Here is a 20,622-nt window from a genome sequence, read left to right on the forward strand (position 1 = left end):
AAATGCTCTGGGGTGCCACCAGACAGGGAGCATCGCCACAATTCCCTCTCCCACCATCCCAGGGCCTTAGAAGTCCTTTTGAGGCCTCCAGAAAGCCAATAAACAACACTTCTGGTTTCTGGAAAAACCAGAAGTGCATTTTTAGGCCTTCAGGAGGCCTCAGAAGGCCTGCTGGGGGTCAGGGAGGCAGTGCTCAGCCTCTTTGGTCTCATAAAGCCTTTAAAAACATCACTTCTAGTTTTCTCTGAAAACCGGAAGTGATGTTTTTATACCGGGGGGGGGGGGATTTTGCAGCCCTGTCCCCACGCAGAGTAGGGACCAGGATTGCAATTGCTCTCCTTATCTGGAGATAATTAATATAGGTCTTAGGCTGGTAAGTGTTTTGTTTGCTGTGATGACCTGGAAATGTTTCAGGAGTTCTGAACATCTCCAGTCTGTTCTTTCCTCACCTCTTGTTTGTTGAGTCAGTGAAGGCTCTTTATGAACTCTTCTTAATAAATTAGTTTCACTAGTCTCTATACTATACATATATAATACAGAAAAAATATGTGCTATTTTTTCTTCTTTAGCTCAATTGCTAACAGCATCTGGCTAACACCAGCCAATTAGTTCTGAATGAATGAGAACATTTCCAAGATGTAGAAAAGGGAATTATTTTTCAATGTAAGCAAAAGCAAAAATAGAAGGTATATCATGGGTTCAGCCCTGATGGAAAGGCACTTCCCAAGAATCTATCCCATTCCCCATGCCTTTTTAAGAATTCTGTTTCTCATTCATGGAGTCCATCCTTTTGACTCCTCTGTGAAGGCTGTGCCAGGGCCAGCCAAGAGTCAGGCTGGGAACATAAGCACTTTTGCCTGCCGTTGATTGAACTAATAAGACCCAAAACTACTTAACTTTGACTGGGACATTCCTTTACTTTTTTTAAATTAACCCCTCAAAGTTCAACTTCAAAAGTAAAAATTAGAATTTTTGAAAGCCTCGCACCTGAATTTCTGAAGTTTTGGCTAGCTTTTGTTTGGTACACCAGCAGCTGAACAGTGACTTTGCCCAAAAGTGCCACCAGGTGGCAACCTTTCCACTGCCTGCAGAAGCAACCGAAGTAGTGAAGGGACTCTGTGACTGGGAGCTGGAGGGTGGTGTGCCAGGGTTAGGTTAAGCTATGTTGGCACTCCATCAGGATCTTTTATTGTCGGCTTTGTTGTCTTCTCTGCTCCTTTCCCTGCAAACACAGAGGCCTTTTTACAACTCACAAAGGGACAAACAAACAGGGCTACTCTTCCTTTGTTCTGTACTTGCAGATCTTCCTAAAGTTAGATTAACTAGTGGTATTGATAATTCTTCTACCCAGGTCATCAAGGGGGCAGAGTTGAGTTTGGTAACATCTACTTTCAATGTTCAGGGGCAGTCCCAGAACATGTGAAAATGCCACTGAGTTTTGCAAGACTCCTCCTTCCGCTAAAGAAAAGCATTCTTCCAGATGTTATTGACTCTGTCCTTGCAAGGATACAGAAACATGCAACAGGAAGGATCTACCAATTCCATGCTGGTATGAATTGCAGGATGTGTTTTGTCTAGACTACGCATATTAGCTGGTAGTTCTTATTATGATATATTATTAGAGCTTGCAGAACTCTGGGAAAGTGCTTTGTTTCTCTTGAGCCAGTTTGGAGAGAAGTGTGCTTTGGTGTTAGCAGAATGCATCTTTCTCACTAATTAGTCAGCCGATTAGTCACTAATTAGTCAGGTCATTCACACACAGGCTTGATTCTGACTGTAACCCCAAGCAGCCCTCAAACAACTGGCTAAGGCAAGGCACTAATTCATGTGCTTTATAGTGCGTGATAACATTGGTCCATTTAGCCAGTACAATCTACTTTGACTGGCAGTCACTCTCCAAGACCTCAATCAGAAGTTGTTCCCAGCTCTAGTACCCAAGATCCTTCAACTTGTCACATTAAAGATTGAAACTGGGGTCTTATACATGCTTCCGTACACTGGCGTTCATGGAGGGGAGCAAAACATTAAGCTTTTGCTTTCACAGTCACAACTGGCTCTGATGGCAAGGAGGAGGGGTCGCTTTACACCAGCAGCCAGGCACCAGAAGAAACTGAGTGTTTCCTCCCCCCCCCCCCCCGAATGCCAGTGCTCCCCTACTAAGCTGTAGCTAGAGGTGTTTGAAAATAATGTTATTTTATGCTGAAGTAAGCCCATTGTGTTCTGTAAGACTTAGGGCACAAGCCTAACCAGGTCTACTCAGAAGTAAGTCTTATTTTGTTCAATGGGGCTTACTCTCAGGAAAGTGTGGCTAGGATTGCAGCCTTAGGCTATAAAGCTACCTTACTAGAAAGAAACACCTCTATAACTAGGGTTACCAGGTTATCCTTCTAACAGTGCAAATAGAAACTGGATGGGGCTCTTTGCTGCAGTCCCATTCCAGACTAAGCCCCAGCCAGTTTCTATTTTAAAGAGCCATAACACCCAACTAGACTCTTTAAAAAAATGTTGTAAGTAGAAAAATACAAAATTTAACATTTAATGTTCACAGATTAAACCTAGAATCAAGCTAAAAATGCTATTACTTATTTAAATCATTAAAAATAATTTTATCATTAAAAATAAAAACTCCTCTCTAATTTCAGTTCATTATCAGGTTCTGTCCAACTGCTTAGGCTACTACTGTAATTTTTTTCTTAATGGTGAATAAGGTACTTATTTTTCTTATATTCTCAAAAAATCTATGCATACTTTCTCTGTATGCGTGAAATATATGGTCATGGTCAATTATGGGACAATGTGTTCAATGTCACATTTAGCTTGGCTCTTAAGAGACAGCATCATACTTGATGAGGTATTTAAATTTAACTGACATTTAAATATCAGTTATGGCTGTTGGATGGTTGGCAACCTTCAGTCTCAAAAGACTATGGTATAAGCCTACAGCACCAGGTATTCCCACGTGGTCTCCCATCCAAGTACTAACCAGGCCTGACCCTGCTTAGCTTCTCAGATGAGATTGGGCATCTGCAGGGTAACAGTTGCTGCTATGAAAGTATTATATAATTTTTGTGTTGCCATGAGTTGATGGCATCCGATGGAGCTGAGCTCTGCTGGTCCTGCCCCTTCCCACCTGGCTCCCTCCCCCTGCCAAGCCTCCTCCCTGTTCTCTGCCCCCCCTCCCCCACCCCTCAATGGTTCCCCCCACACCCAACTCACTTCTCTGCTGCCAAGTGGTCTGGGCAACTGCCAGGCAGCAGAATGCAGGCCCAGTACTGGAGCTGGCCCAGCGCAGGCTCACACTGGGCTAGCTCCGGCACTGGGCCATAGTAAGGGCTCACAAATGTTCCTTACAACACGTTTGAAACAGTGTGCACCGGCGGTGAGCCAGCATGCACTGTTCAGGATCGGGCCCTGAGTCCATATCCCACTCAAACTAATCTTAAGTACATGTAACTGAAGTAAACGTGTATTTTCCCTTGGTTTACAACTGCCTTCCCTTTTCTCTGCTGCCTCCCTGGGTCAAATGTAAGCCCTTTAGGGTGGGGACCCACCCTCTTATACATTGTAAGGTGCCATATACGTGATGGCCATATGTATATCATAATGGTAGCCCTCTGCCTAGCAGGAATGAAAATGGAATGGTTGGGATGGAGAAGAGTCAGATCTTTGTTTCTAAATGGAAGAGCATCGACATGCTGCCCTTCTAGAAAGTAGGAAACTAGAAGCCAGATCCTTTGTGAGGGTGGAGGCTGGTCATAACCTACTAGGTCACACATAATCACAAGGCTGGATCACATCTGCTGCAGAAAAGGAGAAATAAGAAAAAAATATCTTTGTAATGAATGGAGCTGGTCAAGAGGAGAAGAAAAATGTTCAGTGTCAAGGCATGGATTCCGATTCCGCACTGGATAGGTGGAACAAGATTGAGCCAATCCTAGGGGAACGCTCTCTTCCAGCTTTATCAGAAGCACGGCTGTCATCTGCAGCAATGCCCTTGGTTTTCTGGAGGTACCCTAATGTGAGTCCTGACAACTCAGCCCATGACCTGGCTGGGCGCAAAGACATCAGACCGGCAGGACAATGCCAATTATAGCAGCATCTCTGCCAGGTAACTGTGATATATGTCCCCTTAATGACACACCAGCAGCTGCTGAGGTAACACTGCTGCCTTGGCAACTGCATCAAACTAAGTCCTGGGCAGAGGAAACCATGGGAAAGAGCAATGTTCTTGGGCTTTCCTGTGACATGAAATACTCCTACATTCCTCTCACCTTGCTTGCCACAGGAACCACCGACTCCGAAGGAGACCTGGCTCTCTGAACTAAATATTAGACATTTGCATCCTTCAAGAACTGGACACATAAGAACATAAGGAAAGCCTGGCTGGATCAGGCCAAAGGCCCATCTAGTCCAGTCTTCTTAGGAGACCTGCCTCCTGATGCCCTCCCTCGCACCTGGCATTCTGAGGTAAATAACCCAGGGGGTCGAAGTTGCTGGAACCCCTCCTCAAAATCTTGGCTCTGCCTTCACATGAGTCCAAGCTTTCAGGGACTTTTCAGGCAATGGAAGAAAAGCAAAAGCTAGAGATAGATGATTGCTTTAAATGGGGCATTGTTGCAATGGGGGGGGTATGGGAGTAGCTTGACTCAGAAAGGAGATTGTGGAACTGGAAAAGGTGCACAAAGGGCAACTCAGATGATGAAGGGGTTGGAAAGACTGTCCTCCTAGGAAAGGCTAAAGCAAATGGGACATTTTGGCTTAGAAAGAAGACGGCTACATATAAACGGCTAAATGGGGCTTATAAAATGAAGACAGGTAGGGGGAAAAGGTGTTTTCTCCACTCTCTCATAGCAAGAGAACTTAGAGTCACCCAGTGAGGTCAGTTGGCAGTAGGCTCAGAAGACAAAAGAGAAACGCTACTTTGCACACAAGTGGCCCAAACCTACCTGGGTCTGGCATGGATGGAATGTGTGCAGCAACTGCAGTGATGGTGCATGGGGCAGGGCAGCCAGTGAAAATGACTGGCAGCCTCAGGTGCACACCAGTGGAGTACCCAGACCCACCAGAGCAGGTTAGTCAGAGGAGCGGGTGTTCTGGGGCATTCCAAGGTCTGACTGTGAAATTACAATCACACAGCGTATCGTGGGCAAGCTGGCTTTATCCTACTCACAGCACTGCCTAGATTCCCACTTTCCCCCGCACACCTCTACTGTGTCACATCCTCACTTCTCTAATACTTAATGAAACACACAACCCACACCCCTCTATATGCACACACATACACCCCTTCCCCGTATCGGAATTCCAAGGGCTGGGGAAGTGACATCATTGAAACAATGTGTCACGCTTCCAAGCCAGTTCTGGTTGTCTGGCTAAGGGCACAATCCTAATCCACTTTCCAGCACTAACATAAGGGCAGTGCAGCTCCGAGGTAAGGGAACAAACATTCCCTTGAGGAGGCCTGCATGAGAGACCCCCAACTGCAAGATGCAGCACACGTCCCATTGGCACAGCTATGCCAGTGCTGGAAAGTTGGTTAGGATTTGGGCCATAGTGTGCATATATGTCTGAATACTAGATGCTGGGAGCAAAAAGGACATCAATAATTTCATACATTGAGATAAGAAAATATAGAGTCACTGTGATACTCTCATTGTGATAATTTTTATACTCGTTTCATATACCACGAATGGGACAGATCCATGCAGGAAAGGAGGACAAGCATGCAAGCGAGCTGGGAGGGTGAGCGAGCAGGGGGAGGACATGAGTGTGAGTGTACTATACCTTTCAAAGCCCCACCTAGTATAAAGACTCTTTATAGTATAAAGACTCCGAATAAGTAAAGACAGATGCACGCACGCTTGACTAACTGATTTTGGACAGGCCGACCTGCATAACTGTGTTGTCTTTGGTGACCATTAGGTGTCTCCCTTCCACTGCTAGGATCTGTCCAGGTGACAGAGGACCCACTCCCCATGCCAGGCAGACCGCGGTGCCCGTTATTTATTCCTTTAATGGCTGTGGTGCCATCTGCTTGGGCCGCATTAGCGATGCACAGCAAAAGCATATTTCACCAACAGTGTCGGAATGGTTGCGCCGAACACCCCGCAGGCCATGAATTCTGCAGATGCGTTGCTCTCCATCATCACAAGCTGGGAGGAAGTGACACGGCCCTATCCCCCCTCCCTCCTTCTCACCGTTACACCCCCCCCATTCCTTCCACCCCACATTAAGGGAATTCACTGACACAGCAAGATTCCTAACTTCTACTGCAAGGGGAAGAGCAAAAATGTGGATTTTGCATTTTGTGTGTCTGTGTTGCACCTGCAAAGCAGCATCTCAAGTCAGGAGATGGGCCAAAAGGAAAGGACGCTACTGTAGTATTGCACTAAGTGTCTCTGGACAGAGGAAAATTAGGAAGGTCAGTTTACAGGCAGAATCTCCAGCAGGAGGTCTACATATTGCTCCAGCCAATCAGAAGTGTGGGTTAACAACCAATCAGGGTATGAAAAAAACTCAAAGGAAGAGAAAAAGACAGGAAACTGGTGCTGCTTTCCAAGCCTCCTGGGATGCCTGAGTCTAACCCCCATGTCCTGATTAGTATTCCACTATCTGGATGAGTAAGCTTGAGCCCCAAACCCCAGCAAAGAGAATCCCCTTCCTGAAATGAGTTAAATTAGAAAATCTTACCTTCTGTACAGAACTTCTTAAGGTTGGCGGGAACCTACCAACCAGGCTGCAATCCCATGCATGTCTACTCATAAGCAAGCCTTTAGAGTTTAATGAAACTTACTCTCAGATAAGTGTACATAGGTTTGCACCCTGTTATATTTTGGCTGGGCTCTCAGAGTTAATAGCTTGATTTGAAATATAATTCAGTTTTAAACCCAGGTGTGAATTTTTTAAAAATGTTCACAACTATCTGTGGCAACTTACATTATTATTATTATTATTATTATTATTATTATTATTATTATTATTATTAACAGTATTTATATACCGCTTTTCAACTGAAAGTTCACAAAACGGTTTACAGAGAAAAATCAAATAACTAAATGGCTCCCTGTCCCAAAAGGGCTCACAATCTAAAAAGATGCAAATGAATACCAGCAGACAGCCACTAGAACAGATAGTGCTGGGGTGAGGTGGGCCATTTACTCTCCCCCTGCTAAAAAAAAGGAGCACCCACTTGAAAAAGTGCCGCTTACCCAATTAGCAGGGGTTTACATTCCAACCCCATCGTGGTATCATTCACTCTTCTTCAGTATGGGGTCTCAGCTTTCTCTTCAAGATGAAGGCTGTAATGATGTTGAGTATTCACAACTTTGGTCCTAAAATTCTGGTCTCCTTTTGATAGGTGCCTTTAACCCTTGTGATCCCCTTCATGTGTTCTTCAACCCTACTGCAAGTTCAAGGCCTGAGTGTGAAAATCACAACAGAGCAACAATTTAGCCTTTGTTAGTAAGCAAAGCTGGCTTTACCATGTGATTGTAATGATTGTTATCTGGTGTGCTCCCTGGGGCATTTGGTGGGCCGCTGTGAGATACAGGAAGCTGGACTAGATGGGCCTATGGCCTGATCCAGTGGGGCTGTTCTTATGTTCTTATGTTCTTATGTACCATACTTACAACTCTGCCTAGATTCCCACTTGCCTCCACACACAACCTACCATGTCACTTCCCCACTTGTCCGATACAATACACACACACCCACATCTGAATTCCCAGGACCGGGGAATTGACCTCATTAAAACATAGTTCTCAAAGCCTAATTGCAAGGATTGGTGCATCTCTCCTGCTCTGTCAAGCAGAGTTGAACTGAAGCCAGGCATTCAGTTCCAGAACAAATCAATAATAGGATTTGTGATCATGTAAAGAGTTACTTTCCTGTGCTGCTGCTGATAGAAGCCTCTGGACTGCTGCTTGTGCACTACGCCACTGTCCATTGCAGCAGTGGCCCGGAAGCACATAGCAGCAGCCTAGTTTTCGTATTGCTGGAAAGCACCCAGGGCAGTTCACTGCCGGAACAGTGCAGGGCAACCATAGGATTGGGCCTTAATGTCTGAGTGGAAATTTGAACAGGCATGTAAACTGAACACAACACTATATTAATTGGTAATATATGCATTATATTGTCACTGCAGATCAGAAGCAGGTCTAATCAAGGCAAGGCAAGGCAATTATTTTGGGGGGCATTTAAGGTTAGGAGTGAAGGTTGCATTGTAAGATCATTGTGATGAATGCCCTTTTTTGTCTATTGGGGTGTGTGTGTGTGTTATTTTTGAACACTTCTAATTTCCCAGAAACTTCTGTGCTGGTTCAACAGCCTAAAAGCTGCTGAGATATACTCCTGCAGTAGTCTTTGACCTTTGTTTCAAATGCTATCACCAATGAGCCACATGGCTGAATTGATCCTTCTGTATGTCTGGACATTCCCCAAAGAAAATAAACCAGCCAAGTTTATTTACTGAGCATGTGGCCCTTTGCCCTCCCATCACTGGCTTAATCACTCACCCATTTGTCCTGCACTCTTCCCTGCTCACTTGCACCCCATGTAAGCATTGTGCATGCACGACACAATGCATGAGCTTCCACACACATGCACACACCAGTGCTCCCCTTGGTTGCTCTCTGGCAGACTTGCACAGGCTTGTGCTCTGCCCATTCACTTGCACAAGCTTGCACTCTCCAGTGCACCTTGAGGTGTACCGACTGATAATAAGCAGAAGCCTCCACAGGAATTCAGATGGGATGGGTAAAGTGTTGCCAGGAGAGGACCTGGTGCAGTGGCGGGGGACATACCATGTTGACATTTTGCTACAGGATTCCTTCACCTGCAGATCCTGGAGGTCAGACTCGCTCATTGGCCTAAGTCCCCAGGAGTGTGCAGACCCCCCTTTGTGGAATCTCAGAATCATGAGCTCATCCCTGGCTGGAACATGGGACACTTTATGGATTGTTATTGTGGCACCTCAGGATGTTTGGTTCCCCCTTTGAATCATATATCTTGCAGCACAGAAAAAGGGAGCAAGAAAGCACTCCTGGCAGTTAACAGGAGTGGAAGGAAAAGAGAGTCTGTTTCTTATCTGTTTGCAAAAAGAAAGAAAAGGAGAGGGCTACTGGAGGAGAGTAGAAAGTGATATGAAACCCCAGTTCTTAAATCCCGTTGAAGATAGGAACACCCTCTCCCCACCAAGATCTGCAATTGCCATGTCATTTACAGCAGCTGACAGGCCAGAACTAAGGAGGCTGCTTCTGACCTTGTCAGTCCCGGATTTTCCATTAATCAACCAGATGAGAGAGCTGCTGGCTATCATCCAGCAAAGGGATTGAGCTAGGTGTCAGCAGGAGAGGAGCAGGTTATCTTTCTGTGCCAAATATTTGGCTCTCATCACATGACTCCTCTTCCACTCCAATTTGACGTGATCTGATTTTGGAGAATGCAGGACCAGGATCCAGGTGGTGCATTTTGGCTTATGTCCTTATCCGTCCATCTGACTCAAAGCCCGAGGCAAGAAATGGCTCTTTCACACCAGCCAGTTTCTAGAACACCTGTGACCACTGGCAGCCAGATGCACCACATCAAGGTGCTTACAGTCAAGCTGAGCAGGTCAGCCAGGACAGAAGGCAATTCCTTGTTAACATTCCCCTGGCACAGTTCAGGGTCAGAAGCCATTTTAACTGTGGAAAATGATATTTTCATACCAAATATACGAGAGGCCTCAAGCATCAAGCATGCTGCAATTAACCAAGTCTTCTCAAAAGAAAATGTTTTGGAGTACCAGTTCATCCCACTTAATGCATCCTGTTTGTTGGCAGTCCCTGACATCCCAGTCAGAACGTGGGGGGGGCGGGCGCGGGGGGGACCAACCCTGAGAAGCTGAGGGAGTTCAGGTCTTAAATGGTTGCATTACTTTTGCAATTTCCCCTGGGGGCTGGGGATAAGAATAAGCCCTCAGTTTGGCTGTACTTGTTGTAAGAGGCGACTAAACAGCCACCAGGTAGATGGGACTCGTCAGCCTGGGAAGGCAGCTCATCTGAGAGAAGGAAAACTCTGATCCCAAACCTCCACTGCCTTGTGGCTACATCCAGTTATGGAAAAGGCTTCAGGAGTCAGCCTTGAGGCAAAATTCGGAGCTGGAGTCCCTGAGGCAGTTCACGGCTGAACACAGTCACGTTCTGGCAACTCCTGCGACGCCGCTGGAACCAACCGTATTGGCCTCTGCCTTTCCATTGGACCATTTCAGCGACGTGGAGAGGGGGGCATTTGCTGCATGAGTAACAGCCTATCTTCCATACCTTCTTTACCCAGGCTTCGTGCACTGGAGAGGACACTCTGTTCCAGAACCACTATTCAGAGCGCGATACCATAGTCTTCCAAGACTGAAGGATGCCAACTTTTGCAATGGAAGCCCCCACTGCAAGATTCTAGGCTCTTCCACACTAGCTGTCTTCTCAAGAATTGACATCGTTTGTCCAGTAAGTTAATGACAGCGAATCAAGACAGCGTGTCAAACCACTGCATTCCCATATTTTCCCTCCTGTCTTTTCAAAGACCTGAAAATTGTGGTGATCTTTCTGATTTAGAAGGCACAATGGCAGTGCCAGGCTGGGCAGTGTAGACTGGCAAAACACTCTTGATACAGCTGGCAGGACGAGTGGACTATGAGGCAGTTGGTGACCAGCTTGGTGAAATCCCTCTTTTCTGCACCGCCTGTCTTGCATTTTCTGGTTGGACTACCATTCCATGTGCTTCCCCAGAGCGTCCAAATTTTGCCTTTTAACTTTATAACCTCATTTCACAAAAAGTGCAAGTGCAGTAATAATGTTTTAAATTTCATTTTTCATTAAAAAGCCTCACTGTACAATAGTAAATAAAGCAAGCAAAGATGGGATTACTTGGAGGGCTCTTTTCACTAATGCTAGAAGTTGTAGGGGCTGCTTTCAACAGCTCAAAGGAGGGAAACTGTTGCTGATTGAAGGCTGCAGTCCTAAGCACACTTGCTACAACTGAATGCGACTTGTAAGGAAACAGAAATGAAGCCCCATCCTATACATGTTTGCTGAGAAGTAAGTCCCGCTGAGTTTAAAGGGACTTTCTCCGCAGTAAGTGTGCATAGCATTGCAGCCATAGAATCTCTTAGGAGTGGACATTGCAAGATTGTTGTGTAGGGAATGCTATGTGGAAATCACAGTTTTAAGTCTGCTTCCAACTAATTGCAGAATTGCCCTACGGTCCAATCCTATCCAATTTTCCAGTGCCAGTGCTGCTATGCCAATGGGGCATGCACTGCATCTTGTGGTGGGGCAGCAGTCACAGAGGCCTCCTTAAGGTATGGGGACATTTGTTCCCTTACATTGGGGCTGCATTGCCGCTGCACTGGTGCTGGAAAATTGGATAGGATTGGGCCCCTAGTGTGAAAAGGACCAGAGAGTACACTGTTTTTCCTGCAGCAGGAAATGGTCTTCATATGACCCAGCCTAGCAATGCACTGAGACTCCTGTGAGCTGCCCTTACTTGAGCATCCACCATGTGGTTTCTGTACCTTGAGTTCTGAGAGTGCATTTCCTGTTTCGCTGGGAAGGGCACAAGGTGTACATTTTTCAGGCACTTGCTCTTCCATTGTCAAATTTGCCTGTCAGTTGCATGTAATCCCTGACTCACCATTTCCATCAGTGTTAGTTCCACCATGAAATGATTCATCCCAGATTTTTCCATTCTGAACTGTGAGGCTTCAGTAAGCCTCCATTTGGCATATGTTTCTTTCAGGTTTGCCAGAAGGAATTGGTGCCTATTACTTTAGATGTGTAGCCTTGATTTCTGTCTACAGCAAATTATAGTCTGTTCTGTGAAAAGTGTATCCTGTGAGATTTTGTTTTTGAGCCTAACACCACAAAAAGTCACTTTCTCCTTAGTGACACGCATTGCAACATCTGAGAAACACACTGTTGGAAAGAAACTCAAAAGGCAATCCCAGTGAGGGTGTGGGGCAAAGTCATGCATAGTCTCTCCAATTGCACAGTGGCAACTAGGCAACTATTCCTGCCACAGGTACAGAAGATTCAAGGGTTCACTCAGCCATATGTGCCCTCCCATGAAAACAGGTCCTCAGCCAATGTCCTACCAGGCCAACCTCTGATGCCATCCCTGCCAACAGGTTTCAAAACCAATCCCTTGCATTAGCACTAATGGTGCCACTATTTTATACCCTGTTCCTGAACCCTTTACAGTATTGGCACATAGATATTAAGCAGGCAAAGCTTCCCCCAAACATTTTTGTCACCTGCTGCATTTTAAGTGAAAGGAAAAGGGAGCACAGCCAGCTCAAAGCGTTTTCAGAGCATGACAGAATGTTCAAGGAACCTTATGTATATTATATATAATATACAGTCATCCTTACAACAGCCCTGTGAAGAAGGTTTTTCATACCATCAGATTGCGAGGCAGTAGCCTACCTAAAGCCACCTATGTCGGTTTCTGACATAGCTCAGTCCTGATTTAATTGTGACACTGGGTATGTTACACCCCTAGCCACCCCTTGTGCTCTTCATCAGAAACCTGCAGGTGATCCCAAGGAAATAACTTACTGAGAAAGTACTGTAGCTGTTTCCTCAAAGGTTTGGGGCGAAATCAGAGGGTTGGAAGATGGAAGGGAAGGCTTCTGCAGTGGTGATGTTCAATGTGTGTGCTTATGTTTGTTTTCTTGCCTGCAGGTGTTCATGTGTGTAGCAAGCTGGTTGCCTTACTAGAAAAGAAGGCCAGAAGGCTGGAGTAGCAAACTTCACCACATTAAGGAAGCTGAGGAGTTCCTCCATATGATGCAGGTAGAACAGAAAGAGGCTGCAAAAGAAAGAGGTCTCTAGGGAAGGAGAGACCTGTGCAGGGGAGGAATCTATATGGATGTGAGTGGCTGACAGGGCAGGGAAGTCAGAAAACATTTTAAACACCTGGATCTACACAATTGCTTCCAGGGCCTTTCAGATATCAGTGCCTCTGAAGATTTGGATGGGGTAATGGGAGACACTGACAGCTGTACCAGGCAGTGAGGAAGATTCTCAACCCTATGGGAGGCGGGGGAGAAAAGCAGTAGTGATTAGGGGTCCCCTGCTATGAGATGTGGAAACTGCTGTGTACCAGCTCCACAAACCTGCTTGCTGGTGAGGTCCTCCTGGTGCGAGGATCTGGGATATGATAAGAGATTGCTAAAGACGGTCAAGCCACAGATCAGTTTATTTACCTGCTCATTCGTGTGGGAACAAATGACAGTGCCCGGCGAAACCATGATCAGGTCATTTTGGACTATTAGGCTTTGGGTAGGAAGGTGAAAAATCTTGGTTCCAAATGGTGTTCTCATCTGTTCTCCTGGTGGTAGGCTGAGGACTTCCACAAAAGAGAAGAATAATCCAAGAGGGCTTTAAATGAAGGCTATGGGGGTTGGAGACAAATGGTCAAAATTTAATTCATAGGTAAGCATTACAGATAGCAGGTGAGGCAAAGCTGCACTTGACTTGCCTCCACTGGACACAAATGAATTGTGCAAAGGTGATGATTGAGATAGCACAGATAACCAAAAGCTCCCTTGCCTGATTCTAAAAGGAAAGTTGACCTGGGAAACCACCTGATTAGTTCCCAAAACAAGTGAACCTTGATTAATTCTGGGGAAACTTCCTGCTTGCAAGCGGGGAGGGGAGCCCATTCTTTCAAAAGGGTTCTCTTTGGGGGAAATCCTACTTCTTTGGATGAAGAGCAGAACTGCAGAAAATGCGGCAGAAAAAACTCCCCTGTGAAAGTTGAGGTTGGGAATTAAGGTACAGAAATGCCTGAACTAGGAAGTTTTCCTGCCCTGAGAAGGGCAAAGCCTCAGTGAGAATTCCCACCCCCTTTGGGGAGCAAGTAGTCCTGGGATTTTTGCAAGCTCAGGAAGTCTGGTGAGGGATGATTGACAGCATGGGAAGAGTGACTATCCATGGAGAGAGCACTGGATCGCACTGAACATGTGTTCTCAAATCTCATGTGAGTTTAAATCCATGGATGTGGTTCATGGATGTATTTTCCCATAGAATAGCTGCATGTTTGTTCTGGGCCTCAATCGGCCAGAGAGATTGTATCGCTGTCTCTGATGAAGGAGCTCTGGGGCAAATGGGTCATGTGTGTTCTCAAGTAAATCCCAGTTAGATGCGTGGCTTCTGGCTTTGTTTCTCTGGGATGTTGCCAGAGTCCATCTCAGGAATTCTGGGAACCTGCTAAGAAGGCACGTGACTTCAGGAGATGGTAGCAAAAGCTCCCCTTGGGGTAATACCATCACTTCTAGGATTACCAGCTCTGACTGAAGGTATATCTAGAGACATCATTTTCCCTGACATGATGTAATGTTGGGAAATTCTTGGAAGCCCTGTTAAAACTGTCAGAAGTGCTTTCAGTGGTCTCCAGCTAATGGTTGCTGAGTCCTGGAGATTCCAGGCCAGTCTAGGAGAGTTGGCAACCTAATTCCAGGCCAGTCTAGGAAAGTTGGCAACCTAATTCCTTCTCAATTAAAAATAGAAAATAAAAAAAAAACAAAAAGATCAATGAAGATGTGCCCTCCAGCCCTGGTGATCAGGAAACACAACCTTCAGAGGGCAAACGTTTTTAAATATTTACAAAGTGGCTGCCTATTGCTACAGAATGAGAGAGTTGATTGGCTAGCATCACTTTTTAATTTTTTTTAAATTTTTTAAAAAGCCTACATGTGCTATGCTTGAGTGGCATTGATCAACCCATCTGGAATATTCAGGACTCCCACAAGTCAGGTCTGGGGCTGGAGGTTCATTTTGGCTGCCCCTGAATTCCACTGATAAATGTCAGACTCCGCATCTCCTTCTCCTCCCTTCTCAAATTGCTTCTTTGACCCAGAGTAACTCTGTTTTCATAGGGCTTTTGGCTGTCAAGCACAAAGCCTCCGCTTCCTGCTTAAGAGTCTGGGGAATGATGGAATTTTCTCTGCCTTGAATGCTGAAAGCCTTGGATTCAACTTCTCTGCCTGCTTTGGCTGCAGACTGTCTTTCTTGGCTTTTAAGATTCAAAGGGTAGAAAGTTTAGCTTGCATCAAATAAGATGAGTCCCGCATCAGCTGAAATTAGACACAGTAAGGGAGAGATGAGTAGATGGATAGACACAACAGACAGACAAACTGATTACAAGAAGTGCCTGATCTGTGCAAAGAGCCACTGAGTTTTGTTTGTAAAGGGTAATATTCACAAGGTGTACCCACAGATTTTATTACTCTAGAGCAGGGATGTCCAAACTTTTTGGCAGGAGGGCCACATCATCTCTCTGACACTGTGTCGGGAGCAGGGAATAAAATTTGAATAAATTTACATAAATGAATATATTAGAGATGGAACTTATATGAATGAATGAAGGTCATGCAATCACTCAAGGCTTATAAAAGGCCTTGCACAAAGCGAGGCCAGTGTTTCCTTCACTGCCTCTGCTGCAACACAGATGTCAAACAGCAAGCAACCCTCATCCCACAGTTCATGCGAGAGGTCGAACAAAAGTGGGTCCGTACCTCCTCTTTCAACAAGCCTGGGGCAAGTACTGGTTTAAACACCGGTTGCTCCATCTGGCTGGAATGCAGTAAAGCAACCACTACGGGCAGAAGAGAAATGCAGACACAACGTTTAAATCCCCCAAAGGCAGACTGAATTTTCTTCTTTTATGATAAAGAATATTAACTAGTGGTTGGCAACCTTCAGTCTCGAAAGACTATGGTATAAGCCTACAGCACTAGTTCCGCAGCTCAATCCTATCAAACTTTCCAGTGCCAATGCAGCTATGCCAATGGGGCATGCACTGCATCCTGCAGTGTGGGGGCTGTCGCAGAGGCCTCCCCATGGTAAGGGAATTTTGTCCCCTTACCTCAGTGCTGCATTATGGCTGCATTGGCACTGGAAAGCTGGTTAGGATTGGGCTGTTGATATTTGATATTTGAGGGGGGCTGTTGGTCTCCTAGAGGAGTCTAAAAACAGGAAACTGCACTGGAGGCATCTCACCATCATGGGAGAGCTCAGGGAAATCATAGGCCTATGCAATCCCAAGCTGCAAAAAAGGCCTCTGGCAATCAGGACTTTAACCCAGGTTGTGAGGTTCAGAATCTTGTGATGATACCACTACACAACCAACATGGTGGAGACTGTCCCAGAATTGGCAGGTTCTGCTAAACCCTTTAATCCAGTGGTTCTCAGATGTTTAGCACCAGGACCCACTTTTTTTAGAATGAGAATCTGTCAGGACCCACTGGAAATGATCTTATGGCCGGAAGTGACATCATCAAGCAGGAAAATTTTTAACAATCCTAGGCTGCAATCCTGCCCACACTTACCCAGGAGCAAGTCCCATTGACTATCATTGTTAAAAGCATATACACCAATATATGTATATTGCTCAATATACATATATTGAGCTCAATAGGTGCTCAATACGTGCTCAATAGGTGGATCGCGATCTACCGGTAGATCGCGAGGCAAAATGAGTAGATCGCGGAGTGCCGACCCCCTCTTCAGGTGCCTCCGGGAGGAAACGCCGGGAGTAAGGCCCATTGTACTCAATGGGGCTTACTCCCAGGTAAGTGTGGCTAGGATTGCAGCCTCACAGCCTAATCCTAGGCATGTCTACTCAGGAGTAAGTCCTGTTATACTCAGTGGGGCTCAAGGTACACCAACATACATTGTGCACATCAATGTTATATGTTATGATGGCGCGAACATTGTAAAAAAACTCTGGTAGATCTCCGGGCCTTGCTGGGTTTCAAATTAGCTCTCGAGCCAAAAAAGTGTGAGCACCCCTGATATACACAGTAGCTTGTTCAAAGTGCAGAGCTGTAACATTACCCCAGATGCAGTCGCATACCATGGTAGCCTCAAAACTAATATATTAAAATAAAATATTGAAATGAATGGGGACCCAACTGAAATTGGCTCGTGACCCACCTAGTGGGTCCCAACCTACAGTTTGAGAAACACTGCTAATCCATCATTCAAAGGCTGTGAGTTCTAGTCCCTGTTATTGCAGGGGATGCAAGGGGAAATTTTTTGCTGCAAAATAGGAAGGCAGGGCACTAGGATCGAGAACAGTTTTGGAAGAGTGCCTGGAACAAAAACCTGCATCTTTTGCTGGAGGCAGGAATGGCTTGGCCCCCTCTGTCACACAGTAACAAAAAGGCATGTGCCAATCAGAACTTAAATTCAGGTCACAAGGTTAGGAACCTCACATAATGCCTTGACACCACCAGCATGCTACAGACTGTTCCTCCCTGGAAGCCACATGCATACTGGCTGAACTTCTGGCCTGATAATTGTGAGGACTGAAGTCCAACAAGAAAGCTCAGAGTCAGTTGTGGCACGCCAGCTTGTTTCACTGAACCTTTTGATGTATCATTCGATAGCTGTGAGTTCTAGTCCCTGCTGACTCAGGTGATGGTCATGTGGGGGAGGGGGAGTGCATGTTTTGAAAAAAAAATTATGGTGCAAAATAGGAAGGCAAGGAACAGGGCTCCAGGACATTTTTGGAAGAGTCTCAGGGACTTGCTTAGCAGATGATGGTTTCAATCCATCTACCTCTAGGTTATGGACCCAGCATGCTCCTGCTGCACTGCTCTGCTGCCAAAGGGTGCCTGTCACTGGTGCTCACTGCTCACTTGCTCACTGGTTCCTTCATTGCCCATTGGGACCAATGAGACAAGGCTGGCCAGCCTCAAACATGATCGGGATGGGCTGCAGCCTCCATGCCTCTGTGGCGCAATGGGTCAGCGTGTCCGGCTGTTAACTGGAAGGTTGGTGGTTCAAACCCACCCAGAGGCAAGGACTTTGCTGGACGAGGTGGCTGAGAGGTGAATGCAATGGACTGCTAAATCCATTGTGCTCTGCACTCGTGGGTTCAAATCCCACCCTCGCTGTGAGTGCTTTATCTTTTGCGTGTGGCAGGAAATGTTTGGTCCCCTCTAGTAGGCAGCAGCAAAAAGGCCTGTGCCAAGCAGAACTCAAACTCAGGTCATGAAGTTGGGAACCTCGCATGATGTTACTATACCACCCTGGAAGCCACAGCTAGAGGCCATGCATACTGGCCGGACATACTGCTTGTAAGCCTGGAGTCAGCTATGGCATGTTGGTGTGTTTCACTGAGCCCTTTGCTGCGTTATCTGAAGGCCATGAGTTCTAGTCCCAGCTGTATCAGGTGATGGCTGGGGGTGCTGTATATTTAGAAAAATGTTTTGCTGCAAAATAGGAAGACAAGGACTCCAGGTTCCAGCCAGAGGCATAGCTAGGTCATTTGACACCCAGGGTCATAAATTTTGGGCACCTCTCATATATGACAAAATTATTTCAAATAATAGTCATAACATAAAATGAATAATAATAATAAAGACCAGAAAATGAATGCAGTGAACATTTCGCCACAAACGGGATGAAAGACAGTGCCCTCCCCTGCTGTTGCTTCCCTGAACATAGTAATCAGTGACATTCTGCCCATGCATCTGGAGGTTCAGTGTAGCCATCTTCATGATTAATAACCACTGATAGAACTACAGTCCACCACGAATGTTTAGAAATCACCTTTAAAATCATCTATGAGTGATCAAAAACACCCAAACTCTCCTCCCCCGCATTGTTCCAGCAGACCTCCTCCCATACAACAAGCTGCAGGAACTCTGTGTGACCTGAAAGACTTTGCATGCAAGCAAAATGCATGAGAACATTTTTTTTCTGTCACGATTATAAACTTTACAGTTAGAATTATTCTAGCCACCTCCTCCTAATCCTAGTTCCTATTCTTACCAGAATTCACAATTCACTAAATAACCCCCAATAGTAATCCTTCCACCCATTACTCCCTCCTTTCAACATAAGAAACTTTCTTCCTCATCCCCAATATTATCTCCCCATGTCGCCGTCTCCATAAGCCCCCCCCCCCAGATTCTGGGGTCCACTTTAAAAGTTATCTAGTCCAGTGACCAAAAACACCCAAACTTCCCACTAGTAGCATCACTAATGTTGGTGTCACTCTGTGTTAACTCACTGTATCAACCCCCATTAACATTATTTATTTAAATTACTATACAGCAGTACAGGTCACGCAACAAATCAGTAACCAACAAAAAAACCAGTGGCAGGCTTGATGACACTCATACAACTGAATAGGCGTTCTAGTATTAGCTCTGACACCTGGAAATGAGAGCTGACATACTAATACCTTATTAGTTCCATGCTGTATCATAACAACACCTCACTGATTCTCAGAACAACCAGTCTCATTGTCCAGTTTTGAGTCGAGGAAATCAGCTTTTTGTTACATAAGGTCATTATATAATTTTTTCAGTTAATTGGCTATCACTTTTGATAGAACATAAATAATTCAACAGTTTGTTTCATTACATCCTATTGAATGATAGGGTTGAATGATATACTGTATAATTTGATGGTATTATTCATAAATACTGAAGTTGTCACAATTTTGACCACTAGCAATGCCCTCCCCAAGGGTGTCACATGGTGCGGTCTGCCGCCCGCCCCCCCCCCACTAGCTCCAGCAGATTTTTTGAAGTATCAGGAACAAAAACCAGTTGTAGTTAGCAGAGGATGGTTTCGATCCATCGACCTCTGGGTTATGGGCCCAGCACGCTCCCGCTGCGCCACTCTGCTACCTGAAGGATACCTGTCACTGGTGCTCCCCACTTGCTCACTGGTTCCTTCATTGTCTGTCTGGATCAACAAGAAGGACTGGCCAGCCTCAAACATGATCAGGATGGGCTGCAGCCTCCATGTCTCCGTGGCGCAATGGGTCAGCGCATCCAGCTGTTAACTGGAAGGTTGGTGGTTCGAACCCACCCGGAGGTGAGAACTTTGCTGGATGGGGTCTCTGAGAGATGAAGGCAATGAATTGCTAATCTATTGTGCTCTGCACACATGGGTTCGAATCCCACCCTTGTTGTGCTGCATCTTTTACCATTGGCAGGAATGGCTTGTCCTGCTTTGGTAGGCAGCTGCAAAAAAGTTTTTCAGTTTTGATGCAATCATGCTAACAGGGTGCACACTGCAACCTGCATGGGGGGGGGGAATCACCAAGGTCTGCTCAAGGTAAGGGAACATTTCATCTGCTCAAGGTAAGGGAACATTGTATTTCAGGGCTGCATTGCGGCTGCATTGGCACAGGAAAGCTGATTTGGATTGGATAAGAGGGGGGGCTATTGGTTTCCAAAAGGAATCTGAAAACAAGAAGCTGTGTGGGAGGCAACTCACCACCAGGAGTGAGCTCAGAGAAATCATAGGAGTGCGTGATGTGCTTAATTAGCATAAATCAGCAGGCTCTGGCATTTCAGATTATCAGTTTGTTCCCTATTGTGATACCTGACTAGCAACCCATCCAGAGTGCTGAGTGACCTCACAGCCCATGAGATTTCTGAACAAATGTTAAATAGAGACAGATGGATAACAAAATAGGAGGCCTCCTTTTAAGGAACTGTTGTTCCTTCTGGGTCTCAGCTGCTCAGCAGAAAAGCTGTGATGTACTGGCAGATCCTGCTGAACCCTTTGATCCATCATTCAAAGGTTGTGAGTTCTAGTCCCTGTTGTCGCAGGGGATGGA

At 45.7% G+C, this 20,622-nt stretch overlaps 3 non-coding genes across 3 annotated transcripts; 2 read left to right on the forward strand and 1 right to left on the reverse strand.

Moving 5' to 3' along the window:
- The first annotated feature begins 17,766 nt into the window (after positions 1 to 17,766).
- Positions 17,767 to 17,840, forward strand: TRNAN-GUU (transfer RNA asparagine (anticodon GUU)). The gene has a single exon. It is a non-coding gene; the product is annotated as a tRNA-Asn (tRNA).
- A 1,767-nt stretch (positions 17,841 to 19,607) lies between these two features.
- Positions 19,608 to 19,679, reverse strand: TRNAM-CAU (transfer RNA methionine (anticodon CAU)). Its single transcript has one exon. It is a non-coding gene; the product is annotated as a tRNA-Met (tRNA).
- Positions 19,680 to 19,800: 121 nt separating this feature from the next.
- TRNAN-GUU (transfer RNA asparagine (anticodon GUU)) lies at positions 19,801 to 19,874 on the forward strand. Its single transcript has one exon. It is a non-coding gene; the product is annotated as a tRNA-Asn (tRNA).
- Positions 19,875 to 20,622: the final 748 nt, after the last annotated feature.

Source organism: Tiliqua scincoides, chromosome 2 (genome assembly GCF_035046505.1).
Source record: "Tiliqua scincoides isolate rTilSci1 chromosome 2, rTilSci1.hap2, whole genome shotgun sequence".
NCBI classification, from domain to species: Eukaryota; Metazoa; Chordata; class Lepidosauria; order Squamata; family Scincidae; genus Tiliqua; species Tiliqua scincoides.